We start from the raw sequence: 11,181 nt of genomic DNA, 5'->3' as shown, positions 1-11,181 counted from the left end.
TTTAATATGACATAATAGAAACCTAACTCTAGGAAATTTGCTAGAACTAATAGCAAATTAAGAACTCAAACATGTAAAGCAAAAGCACATATAGGAAGGTTCAGATTTAATAAGAAAATACACAAAAATTTCGGACTCAAGAACACAATACAAAAATTAGGTCAAACAAGCTAGTCTAGGAAGTTTCAACATATAAAGGACTACACATGACTTTCTAAGACAAAACAATTGATTCAAAAGCAAAATCTAAGCAATATGAATGTTGTCCAATCATGGACACATGTTATAGAATGAAGAGACTCAAGCAAAATTAAAAGCACAAGTATAGGAACCTAAAGCACAACAAAACCGGTTTGATTCAAGAATTAGGAGAACAAGCAAATATGAATCAAACAATTATTATGTGACATTTTGGATCCATCAAAGTGTGAATAAAATCTAGATCCATTCAGCAAACATAAGAAGACATGTAATAGAAGGAAGATACAACACGGATTCAAGTAGAAAAGTTTGGAAACAAAACCTCAAGAGCACTAGGCTCTAGATACCAAAAATGATGGAGCTAAGTTGAAGAAGATTGGTGAACTTCAACTTCTCCATGCTTGGACCGAATGTTCTTGAGGTTATTCTTTGGAAGAAGCTTGAAATCTCCATGAAGAAGCCTTCAATGGAGGAGAAGCCTTGGAAGGAAGTTCGGTTACTCCTAGCTTGTTGTAGAAGCTTGAGGAACCAATGCAAAGTTTGAAGAAACTTTGGTGAGAAACCTTGAGAGAGAATTCTCTTCGGTTTTGGTAAGGGACTCTTGAGAGAGAAATCAGAATTTTATTTCTCAAATGTTCAAAAGTGAGTAAAAGAGTAGGAAAATCAAATATATAGGGGAAGGTAACTTGTAGGAGAAGTTATCCCTAACCATGGTTCAATAGGAACCATGGTAGGGTAAGCTTTAACTCCCACGGTTTAGGTAGCTTGTAGGAGAAGCCAACCTTGACCATGGTTCACTTAAGAACCATGGTAAGGTTGTCTTAACCTTCATAGGTTTAGAAGCTTGCAAGGCAAGCTTCAAGACCTAAAGGTGCTAGTTCAAAAATTCGGCCAAGGAGGAGAAGGAGAGCTAGGCGGCCTTTGGGTCATTTTGCTCCTTGATTTAATTTGAAAAATCTTGATTTGGTTTAGTTAGGTTCATCATATGATGATGAGACCTAGCTAAATCAAATCTATGAAAAATTAGGAGCAAAATGAGTCCAATATGTAAAATTTTGCCTAGGCCCAACTCAGGCCCAATTTCTAAACACACACCCTAGCTTTGCTAATTGTCACCCCTTTTTCCCTACTGAAAAAATACAAAATGAATGTATCAACTAGGGATGTTAAATGGAGCTAAACTCTCCAAGTAGCCTACCTTAAAAACAATATACAAACACTAGGAAAAAGCAAGTAAAGTGCCTCACAAATACAAAGGTAAAATAACCTATACAAGAGACTATTTGAAGCTATACAATATATACAAGTAGAACTAGGCTTCTCTTCATGATAGAGCATTCCAAATGAAGACTACCTTGGGCTTGGCAAGTCCACTAGTCTTTACAAGGTCCAACTCTTCCTGTATTCTTCTAGCCATAGCTCTGGTAACTGGGCCCTTGGCCCATGGTCTATCAAAGAGGCGCGAGGGAGAGAAAAGGGTTTCTCCTAAATTTAAAACGGTCACACCACGTGTCAGCCCAGGGACGCGTCTGATGACACATTAATTGAAGAACAATTATGACAAAGGCAAACCATCATTACATAACCGTCAGTCCCATTAACGCGCCACTTGCACGTTCTAGGAAGGTGATCAGTTATGACACATGGCATCTCAACAAGCACGCGTACGCGAGGGGTCACAGCCATTTGACGAGCTCGGTCTTAACTCCTCGACCCACGGTCTTTGGAGCTCGGGGGCTAGTGTACTATCCGTACTGCAAGGCCGAGCTCCCAGCTCGGCATCGCAGCGCATGACGACCTCGTATACGCGCTACGTGACGCCAGCTCGTCACTTAACCAGATCATAACTGATCTGAGGAGATCTCGTCCAGACGAGATCTGCTATCTAATCAGATCACAACTGATCTCAGGCCCAAGGCCCAACGCAACCCTAATCCACACTAAGGTACGTGCATTACTAATACGAGACTCATACTCATACAAACCCTAACTTTAGCATCAAAGTCTCTTTTGCAGGTACCACCCCCATCTTGAAGCATCAAGCGTACCAGCGAAGAAGGCTCACCAATCTTACTCGGAGGATCATCTCTACAACAGATTTTTGGTAAGAACACTTACTATCACTCGAAGGTTTATTTAGAGAGGGGGAAAGCTATGCAGCTCCTTTCTTTCTTTTCTCCCTTGGCTAGAGGGTTTCTTATATAGCCAACTAGGAGACAAAAGCATAAAAGAGTTATCCGATGTGGGACTAAATTTTATAAAAATACCATCTTTTCCTAGGCACCATGCAGGACCTTTAGAGAACTCGTTAACTGTTAGATCGTGCTGGTTTTTTTATGGTATCCTCACAATATACTGATCTTCAATTTCAACGGTTGGACCATTGAAATTAGGTTTTTAGTGATAGATACTAGCATAACAAAAAACGTTGTCTGGTAAAGGATTCATATTTTACAGCTGCAATGCGAGGCCTCTAGAGAAATCATTAACCGTTGGATCATGCTAAAACTTTTATGATATCTTCGTAAGACATTGATCTTTATCTTTAACGGTGGGATCGTGAAAATTAAGTCTTTATAGGGAGATATTATCAGAACAAAGACGCTGCCCGACGAAAAATTTTCTGGAAAGCAGAACAGGTCGTTCTAACATTGGGAACGGCCCGTTCCAATTTGGGAATGGCCGTTCCGCGCCCCAGATCAGTTTTCTTGAGTTTTTTTAGCCTTTCGGAGCCATCTTGGCCCATTTAGGTGCTCTATTGGGCCCTTAGGGGCCATACATACTACTTTTTCCAACTGTAGTGCGAGGCTTCTAGAGAACTTGTTAACCGTTGGATAATGCTAGAATTTTGATAATATCTTCTCAATACATTGATCTTTAATCTCAACGGTTGGATCATTAAAATTAGTTATGTAACGAGAGATGTTATCATAACAAAACTGCTGTCCAATACGTTGATCCCCTCGAGGGCCTTAAAAAATCATACCAACGAGTTAATGGAATAAAGAGGTTTTCCCACTTATATAAAAAATAAAAAATTTATGACATTCAAGTTCTTTTGTTTTTTTTTTTGGAAACATCATTCAAATTAATGTTATCTCATCCTAATGGATAAATGAAATTGTAAATGCTAAAATAAAATAATCTATTTATGAAACTGCAAGCTCCTTTCAATATAAATGACCAAAAGCAAAAACATGCTATCCTGAATTAATGTATTTGGATGAAGAATTTTTGTTTGGTTTGCCTATTTTTTGCTTCGATTTTCATTGAAAACAAAAAGTAAAATTAAAAATATGTTTACTTGAATATTAGAAAACCTTTCCTTAAATAATATTTCGTGTACTATCCATACTGCGAAGCCGAGCTCCGAGCTCGGCACCACAGCGCAAGACGACTTCGGACACGCGCTGTGTGATGTCAGCTTGTCATCCTAATCAGATCATAACTAATCTTGGGCCCAAGGCCCAACAAAACCCTAATACACACAAAGGTACGTGCATTACTTATACACGAGACTCATACACCCAGAAACACTAACTTTAGCATCGGAGTCTCTTTTGCAGGTACCACCCCCATCTTGGAGCAACAAGCGTACCCGTGAAGGAGGCTCACCAATCTTACTCGGCGGATCACCTCTACGGTAGATTTCTGGTAAGAACATTTGGCGCCCACCGTGGGGCCGATCAAGACAGCTCTTATCGGTCACGCTTATGGTATTCACCAGAAGCCATAGCAGACGCGCAATAGACGACGCAAATCACTCAATTACCATGGACAACGAAGCCACATTGAGGAGACTGATTGACCAGGTCGAACAGATGCGGCAGCAACACGACGTCGATCTGCGAAACATGCGTGCCCAGCACGAAACTGACCTAGCGGCGATGCGGACCGCCAATGAAGCTGATCTAGCGGTTTACGCGTTGAAAACGAGCGGATTCGCGCCCAGCTCCCTTGGTGCCCCTCTGATCATCCTCCTGAGGCAAGAAACCTCCACGAGGAAGAAGGGCACTCGGTCTCTCAGCCCCGATCTACGACTAGGGCACCGACTCCACGACCTGCCGCGCACCGGTCTCATGTTCCGACGAACAAGTCGGTCCATGAAGTCAGCAAAGCCCCAACTCATGTCACAGGGGGTCAAGCAACCGTCCGCCGTCATCCCTTTGTGGATGGCATCATGGAGACACCACTCCCTCAGGGTTGGAAGCCTCTCCACCTCGATCGCTATGATGGCACGACGGACCCCGACGAGCACATCGACCTATATACGACACAGGTAAACCTCTACACTAACAATGATGCTATATTGTGTAGGGTTTTTCTGACTTCGCTCAAAGGGGCCGCGCTCAACTGGTACACCCAGATACCTGCCGAGTCAATTGACAGCTTCGGCACCCTGGTCAGACGGTTCACAACACAATATGCGACGAGCCGACCTCATCACATAACATCAGCTGCCCTGGCCAGTCTCAGACAGAGTGACGACGAGCCACTCCGGACGTTCATGGAACGATTCGCCGCCATCTCGGTAAAGATCCGAAATCTGAATCCCGAGGTCGCACTGCACTCCATGCTCATGGCGTTGAAGCCAGGACCTTTCGTCGATAGCCTTTGCCGACGACCTCCTCCCGACATGGACGAGCTCCGAGCTCGCGCTGCTGGGTACATCCAGTTGGAGGAGCATGCCGAGTTCCGCAAGGAAATTCGCGACAAACCACAAGGAAAGCAAGACCAAGGTCAGGCCACAAACATTTAAAGTTGGCGACCGGGTTTCGCGATTACGGGGAGAAGCAAGAACAGACCCCACAAAGGAAAATTTGGAACTTGAAATTCCACCCACCTCAAATTTTATCTTAACCAAGGTCGAATTTGAACCTTGTTATGCCAAGGTCGAGTCCGAACCTTGAGACTACATTTTCTTAAGCAAGGTCGAGTTCGAACCTTGATATGTCAAGGTCGAGTCCGAACCTTGAGATCATATTTTCTTAACCAAGGTCGAATGCGAACCTTGTTATGCCAAGGTCGAGCCCGAACCTTGGGACTACATTTTCTTAACCAAGGTCGAGTCCGAACCTTGAGATCATATTTTCTTAACCAAGGTCGAGTTCGAACCTTGATATGCCAAGGTCGAGTCCGAACCTTGAGATCATATTTTCTTAACCAAGGTCGAGTTCGAACCTTGATATGCCAAGGTCGAGTCCGAACCTTGAGATCATATTTTCTTAACCAAGGTCGAGTTCGAACCTTGATATGCCAAGATCGAGTCCGAACCTTGAGATCATATTTTCTTAACCAAGGTCGAATTCGAACCTTGTTATGCCAAGGTCGAGTCCGAACCTTGGGACTACATTTTGTTAACCAAGGTCGAGTTCGAACCTTGATATGCCAAGGTCGAGTCTGAACCTTGAGATCATATTTTCTTAACCAAGGTCGAATTTGATCCTTGTTATGCCAAGGTCGAGTCCGAACCTTGAGACTACATTTTCTTAACCAAGGTCGAGTTCGAACCTTGATATGCCAAGGTCGAGTCCGAACCTTGAGATCATATTTTCTTAACCAAGGTCGTGTTCGAACCTTGATATGCCAAGGTCGAGTCCGAACCTTGAGATCATATTTTCTTAACCAAGGTCGAGTTCGAACCTTGATATGCCAAGGTCGAGTCCGAACCTTGATATGCCAAGTCGAGTCCGAACCTTGAGATCATATTTTCTTAACCAAGGTTGAATTCGAACCTTGTTATGCCAAGGTCGAGTCCGAACCTTGAGACTACATTTTCTTAACCAAGGTCGAGTTCGAACCTTGATATGCCAAGGTCGAGTCCGAACCTTGAGATCATATTTTCTTAACCAAGGTCGAGTTCGAACCTTGATATGCCAAGGTCGAGTCCGAACCTTGAGATCATATTTTCTTAACCAAGGTCGAGTTCGAACCTTGATATGCCAAGGTCGAGTCCGAACCTTGAGATCATATTTTCTTAACCAAGGTCGAATTCGAACCTTGTTATGCCAAGGTCGAGTCCGAACCTTGAGACTACATTTTCTTAACCAAGGTCGAGTTCGAACCTTGATATGCTAAGGTCGAGTCCGAACCTTGAGATCATATTTTCTTAACCAAGGTCGAATTTGATCCTTGTTATGCCAAGGTCGAGTCCGAACCTTGAGACTACATTTTCTTAACCAAGGTCGAGTTCGAACCTTGATATGCCAAGGTCTAGTCCGAACCTTGAGATCATATTTTCTTAACCAAGGTCGTGTTCGAACCTTGATATGCCAAGGTCGAGTCCGAACCTTGAGATCATATTTTCTTAACCAAGGTCGAGTTCGAACCTTGATATGCCAAGTCGAGTCCGAACCTTGAGATCATATTTTCTTAACCAAGGTTGAATTCGAACCTTGTTATGCCAAGGTCGAGTCCGAACCTTGAGACTATATTTTCTTAACCAAGGTCGAGTTCGAACCTTGATATGCCAAGGTCGAGTCCGAACCTTGAGATCATATTTTCTTAACCAAGGTCGAATTTGATCCTTGTTATGCCAAGGTCGAGTCCGAACCTTGAGACTACATTTTCTTAACCAAGGTCGAGTTCGAACCTTGATATGCCAAGGTCGAGTCCGAACCTTGAGATCATATTTTCTTAACCAAGGTCGTGTTCGAACCTTGATATGCCAAGGTCGAGTCCGAACCTTGAGATCATATTTTCTTAACCAAGGTCGAGTTCGAACCTTGATATGCCAAGGTCGAGTCCGAACCTTGATATGCCAAGTCGAGTCCGAACCTTGAGATCGTATTTTCTTAACCAAGGTTGAATTCGAACCTTGTTATGCCAAGGTCGAGTCTGAACCTTGAGACTACATTTTCTTAACCAAGGTCGAGTTCGAACTTTGATATGCCAAGGTTGAGTCCGAACCTTGAGATCATATTTTCTTAACCAAGGTCGAGTTCGAACCTTGATATGCCAAGGTCGAGTCCGAACCTTGAGATCATATTTTCTTAACCAAGGTCGAGTTCGAACCTTGATATGCCAAGGTCGAGTCGAACCTTGAGATCATATTTTCTTAACCATGGTCGAGTTCGAACCTTGTTATGCCAAGGTCGAGTCCGAACCTTGAGACTACATTTTCTTAACCAAGATCGAGTTCGAACCTTGATATGCCAAGGTCGAGTCCGAACCTTGAGATCATATTTTCTTAACCAAGGTCGAGTTCGAACCTTGATATGTTAAGGTCGAGTCCGAACCTTGAGATCAAATTTTCTTAACCAAGGTCGAGTTCGAACCTTGATATGCCAAGGTTGAGTCCGAACCTTTAGATCACATTTTCTTAACCAAGGTCGAGCTCGAACCTTCAAACAACAAATTTAGGAGCTCCTCAGAAGCCCCTTCGCTCTTACATCACTCGGTGCTTGGGGGGAAAGTGTACTGGCCAGCCAAGTTGCCAACTTGTCCCTCACCAATCTATTGACTCAATCAAAGGTTTACCAGCCTGACCAAGCAGTAAACTCATCATTGCCGAGTTCCTCAGCTCGGCCATGAAGCATGGACATCGGAATACCACATCGGCCCAAAGAGGCAACGTCATCAAACAGATAAAAATACAATCTTGTTACCACGCCGCCTGCACGTTCTCGAGAACGAGACGACAGTTGCAACACATGGCATCTTGACAGGCAAGCATACGCGAAAGGTCACTGCCCCCTGACGATCTCGGTCTTAACTCCTCGACCTACGGTCTTCGAAGCTCGGGGGGCTAGTGTACTATCCGTACTACGAAGCCGAGCTCTGAGCTCGGCACCACAGCGCAGGACGACCTCGGACATGCACTGTGTGATGTCAGCTCGTTATCCTAATCAGATCATAACTGATCTCGGGCCCAAGGCCCAACAAAACCCTAATACACACAAAGGTACGTGCATTACTTATACGAGACTCATACACCCACAAACACTAACTTTAGCATCAGAGTCTCTTTTGCAGGTACCACCCCCATCTTGGAGCAACAAGCGTACCCGTGAAGGAGGCTCACCAATCTTACTCGGCGGATCACCTCTACGGCAGATTTGCGGTAAGAACATTTCATATAATAAGCTTAAGCATATATTTGATAGTGTTGAAATACTAAAAAAATGAGAGAAAGTAACAAAATACATGATAAATTAAATGAGTAGTGTGTTTGATAACGTCTCACATCTTTTTATTTGATAATCAATTAACGACACTCGTCAACAAACAAAATCAATTCAAATTTCAAATTTAATCAATTAAATGTTTGATTCAATCGATTAAATCATAACTCAGTTGTTGTAATCGATTAAATCGTCATCAAAGGATGAATGATTTTTTTGTAAGGAAGAAAGACGAAGCCCCTTAATCGATTAAATCCATATGCAAAGGATTTTTGGTTAAGTAGTAAATAAAAAGACAAAAGGACCCACTCAAGGGCTAACACAACAAAAAACCTATAATACAAGGCATCATGTGCTAAAAGAGCAACAACACTACTAGAAGGCCTTAGCCAAACTAACACATTATCTTGAGAACTAGCTCCCATTCTGGATATTTGATCAGGAACCATATTGGCTTCGCAGTACACATGAGATATAGACACATTCCAATCTCTCAAAAAGATCTTCTTAACTTGGAAGATTAGCTCAGGATGAATTGAAGAGTGTAGTCCATATCTTATGAAAAGAGTTGGACCACTTCCAAGCAATCACATTCACAGGGAAAAGAAGTTAATCCTTTGTTCCAAGCCAACATCAGACCTTCTTTTAAAGCCAGCAACTCAATATATTAGGGAGTGGGATCAAGAATTATATTCATTCTCCATCTCCAAATCCACCAACAAGCAAAGGCAAAAAGGATTCCCAGGTTGCTATTAGCTAGCTCCTTCAACCAAAAATCTAAACTGTCCGAATGGAAGGAAGGGTGAGAGCAAATATTCAAACGCAACCAAATCTCCTTCGCATGGGGGCAGTCACGAAGGCAATGGAAGATATTTTCCAAAGGAGAAGAATAGTGATTGCAAGAGGCAAAGGTAGTCAAATTGCAATGTAGTCTCATCTTATTGGTAGGAAGGACTTTATGCATAATCTGTCAAAATAGAAGTCTCACCTTCTTAGGGACGTTCATTTTCCAAATTCAATGCCAATTCCTTTCTCCTATTATGGGTCGGCTATTCAGGAGAAGCCAACTGTAAGCTGATTTGGAAGTGAATTTACCATTATCATCCCGACTCCACCTTCTAGGTATCAAAGGAGTTAGGACTTAAGCCCGGATCAACCTAGAGAATCAAATCTTTGATATTATTAGGAAGGCTAGTAGCAAGATTAGAAAGGTTCCAATAACCATCCTTAAGCACATCCTTGATCGCAAGTTGAGTATCACTTATGTGGACATAAGAAACGTGATTACAAAGCTTGCCTAAAGGCAACCACACCTCATACCAAAAAGACAAGGTGCCTTCACCAATATGAAAAGAAAATTCATCCTTAAGGATAGAAAAGGCTCGTAGAAGTCCTCTCTAGAAATAAGAATCTAAGCACCTAGATGGAGAATCAAAAAGAGATCTGCCTTTGAGGTATTTATGAGACAGAACTTGAACCCATAACTTATTGGGCTCCTTGATAATATTCCAAGCTAATTTACCCAACATGGCAACATTAGATAATCTAGCCTCTCTAACCCCAAGACCACCATAAATTTTTGGTAATGTAATTTTGTCCCAATTGATTAGGTTCCAACTTTTGTTACAATTACTCGTACCCCATATGAAACTCCGCATAAGGCTATCAATCTTGTTACACACACTTTAAGGCACCCAAAGTGTTTGCATTGTGTAAACTGGAATAGAGGCAACAATTGATTTAACTAAACACAACCTGCTAGCACAACTGAGTAATCGAGATTTCCATCCTGCAAGCCTCGATTGGATATTTTCTAGAATGTGATCAAAATGAGTTTTAGACATTCTACTATGAGGGAGAGGGAAACCCAGGTAAGTTCTCGAATCATGAACCATTTTAATAGATGAGAGATTTGTAAAACATTCTCTGTTCCTTCTTAACACATTAGTAGAGCACATCAACTTGGATTTATCTAAGTTTACCTTCATCCCAGACTCCTCACAAAACTTTTTCAATGTAATGTAAACAAAGTGGACTTGAGAACACTTTTCCTTACAGAAAAGAAGATCATCAACAAACATTAGATGAGAAATAGGGGGTCCTCCTCTAGAAATGGATATAGGGGAGCCATTTTCTCTCATTGACTTGATGTTGGATAAGGAGGCTTAATCTTTCCATACACAAAACAAAAAGATATGGGGATATGGGATCTCCTTGGTGAAGGCCCTTACTAGGAGTGAATTTGTTCAATTTGGACTTGTTCCACATAATGGATAAACTAGAGGAGCGAACACACCACATAACAAACTTGATTGTTAGAGTAGGGAAGCCAAAATCCATCAAAGTTCTTTCTAGGAAGTCCTAATTCACCCTGTCATAAGCTTTCTCCAAGTCCACTTTAAAGGCTAGTACACCCTTTTTAGATTTTGTTTTCTTCATGTAGTGAACAATTTCATGAGCCAAGATAACATTATATGTCGTCCCTCTACCTAGGATAAAACTAGATTGAAGAGTCCTAACTAGCTCATTAAGGTAAGGTCAGAGTCTGTTCACTAAGACTTTGGTAACAATTTTATATACAACATTGCATAAACTGATCGAGTAGAATTCCTTGAGACAGATAGGATGCTCCACCTTTGGCATCAAAACTAGCATGGTCTTAACTAAGGAGCCTTGCAAATAGCCTAGAGCAAATGCTTCAGCCACCAATCTATGCACTTCATCACCCACCAAATGCCAATATTTTTGGAAGAATAGAGGTTGGAGACCATCTGAACCCAGAGCCTTGTAGGGGTGCATGCCAAACAAAGTATAGTGTACCTCCTCTTTCTTAATAAGAGTTAGAAGAGTGTTCACC

Source organism: Cajanus cajan, chromosome 7, assembly GCF_000230855.2.
Source record: "Cajanus cajan strain Asha chromosome 7, NIPB_CcT2T_4, whole genome shotgun sequence".
Taxonomy (NCBI): Eukaryota; Viridiplantae; Streptophyta; class Magnoliopsida; order Fabales; family Fabaceae; genus Cajanus; species Cajanus cajan.
Note: the sequence above shows the minus strand (reverse complement) of the source record.